The sequence below is a fragment of the Palaemon carinicauda genome, chromosome 15 (genome assembly GCF_036898095.1).
Source record: "Palaemon carinicauda isolate YSFRI2023 chromosome 15, ASM3689809v2, whole genome shotgun sequence".
Lineage (NCBI taxonomy): Eukaryota > Metazoa > Arthropoda > Malacostraca > Decapoda > Palaemonidae > Palaemon > Palaemon carinicauda.
Genome location: NC_090739.1, coordinates 75085723 through 75088868, shown reverse-complemented (window position 1 = coordinate 75088868; position 3146 = coordinate 75085723).

The window sequence follows — 3146 nt, the reverse complement described above, 5'->3', positions numbered from 1 at the left end:
CATTCACAGCCACAGTTCCATACTTCATTGATAATAAACTTATTTCTTGTTTCAACCAAACAGCTATCCGATACCCCTCCAGCTACTCCTTTCCCACTATTTTCTATCAACTTGTTCTTCCATTTATTCTGTACTCATACATAAACTAGCAAACTCAGTTCCTCACTCTTCTCTCTTTTATAGGTATATTCACCTATGTTATTCTTTGGAATAGCGATCAAATATCTTTACAAACATATTCATACAAGACTTATTTCACTTTACAACTCTCACACCTAACACCCCATTACTACTTTGTCACCTACCTATGCCCTCAAATACCCTAGCAAAATTCTCCTTACATGTTTTCCTAAACCAGCCAGTCACACATTTTACTACTCCCAAAATTATTCTTTTTCACTCTCGTACTTGGCCAATACACACTTATTACCTCAAGTTTTATTCCAGCTACACCAGGTCTTACTAATACAATGCTCAATGAACATAGTTGTACCTTTTCATTTACCCCCAGATTGTTCTTATTACTACAAGTGCTACCCATTCATAAGCAATTTCTTAAAGGTGGGCTGACATGCCTAAAAGGACACTGAAAAAAATAAACACTATATATCAATAATTTACTCGCAGCCATGAATTAATAAACACTCGGTCGCATTTTCGTTTTTTGATACAGTTAATTACATTAGCCGGTAGAGGCCTCAACCAAACTCGCGAGATTTGGCAAAGGCAGCTCCGTAATTGTGTGACGTCATAGAGTGACAACTTGACTCCGCCCTTGGTTTGTTTACAATCCACTAACCACGTGAAAATGGATTTAAACTGCGAACACAGCGTATAGAAAAAGAGCGATTTTTCTATAGATTTGGATGACATAAACGAAGATATGGCAGATAACGAGGATCAGTCATCGGTAATTCCGGAGCCATATCGGTTTAACCATATGAAGACAGGAGCAGGGAAACAGCAGCAAAGTTGAAATTTGTCCTTTAAGGGATAAGAGATATAAAGAAAAAAAATCTTTAAAAAATCAATGTCAGCTTTGAGGGGAGGTAGGTAAAAAATAGAACACGCTAGGTGAACTGCAAAGGATTGTTTAATTCTAGGTATTTAAACTAAAATATTTGTAATTTATGAATTGATTAAAATAAAATAACCTGAAAATAATTAAATAAAATTGATGAGAGGAAAGGAAATAAATTGAAGGGATAATATATTAAAATTTAATATAGAGATATGATGCTAATTTACGAACATGTAAAGATGAGAGAGAGAGAGAGAGAGAGAGAGAGAGAGAGAGAGAGAGAGAGAGAGAGAGAGAGAGAGCTTTAGTCATTTTTCTTATTTTTTTTCACTTGAATGTCATTTCTCTTCTGGAGTGTCATCTTCTGTCCTTTATTTACAACACCTGCATGAAGGCATCATTTGGAATAATCATTATATAAGCAGATGATTGTAACCAGAGGCAATGATATTATTCAGCTTTTATATCTATCCTAGGAGTTAGTGTATCAAATGTGTTTAACACTTTATCTATCGATGATATATCCAAGGTCCCCCCAAAAATGTTTTCGTAAATTACGTTTCCTGTAAAAATTCACATCTTACTTAGTAAATCACGGATAAATATCTGTAAAAATTCTAATACCTATTATTGAGAAAATATATTTTGTACATTTGACCAACACTTCTTTAGTATCAAACGTCCCTATGTATCTTGAGCCTCAACTTGAAAGCACTTTTTGACTGTTTCATGGAACACCATGGATATATGATTCTGACGGCTGTAGATATGTGTGCGAAAGACTAAAGAACTAGGAATGCATATTCTGAGAATATGGAATGGGAATGCTTATTCCAAGCTTGGATTTGCAAATCATGCTTGCACAAGGATAAGGGGTCTAAATCCAAATGAAAATGTTATGGTAAATCTCAAGTTCATGCTAATACAGACAGAGATTTTAGTAAGATCTAGATCTTAATTAAATGTCATCGTCAATGTCAGTGAATAAGATGATAGGTTTGATAGTCTTTTTATGTCACTAAGAGGTCAGAGAGAGAGAGAGAGAGAGAGAGAGAGAGAGAGAGAGAGAGAGAGAGAGAGACTAAGCAATCCAGTATGTTTTAAATTGAGCGTGAATATCAAGAGAAAATATTTAATTTCACCATCGCAAAGTTGATTTTAAAAGTTTCCAACAAGTAGCAGATATTTGACGGATTGATAGATTTCATAACCTGGCGTTAGAAATGTAATGTAGATAAGCATATTTGTAATAATTTTCATAATCAATATTATTATTATTATAATTATTATTATTATTATTATCATTATCATTATTATTATCATGGGGTTATTGTTAACGTAATGTTGCCAAACGAGACCATTTGTCTTTAAGTAATGTATTAAATTATGAAGATTCTAAAGACGCGAGATTTGGCCCGTACTTCTTTTTCAAAGGACAATCCTTCCTCGAAAACTGTTCTCTTACTTCTCTACTTTTTTCCAACTTCTTAATCCTAATTATCCCGCCAGACTCCAGATATGTGCCCTAAGAAAAAGACTTGTACTTCTTTATCAAAGGACAATCCTTCCTCTAAGACTGTTCTCTTACTTCTATACTTCCTTCTAAGTTGTTCATCCTAATTGTCCCACCAGAGTCTAGATATTTGCCCTATGACAAAGAAGTCTACTTCTTTATCAAAGGACAATCCTTCCTCGAAGACTGTTCTCCTCCTCTACTTCCTTTCAAGTAATCCCACCAGAGTCCAGGTATTTGCCTTAAAACAAAGACCTTTACCTCTTCATCAAAGGACAATCCTTCCTCGAGGACTGATCTCCTATGTTTCGACTTCCTTTCAAGTTTTTCATCCTGATTATTCCACTCTATAAGGACATGGCTGCATACGAGAATAAGCCAATCTTTTTCCCTCTGCAGAGATTATTCCAACAGAACCACCAATTGGTTAGTATCCAAAAGAATAGATTTAGATATCCGATCAGTTGTGCACTTGACAACGGCCTTGTACAACATCATAGTATACAAGAATAAGCCCAGTTCATTCTCTCTGCAAAGCCAGTCCGCTAGGTTATTCCAAGTATCATTTGCGCTGTCATTTAAGCCATGCATCTTCAAGTCCTGCCTCTTGCA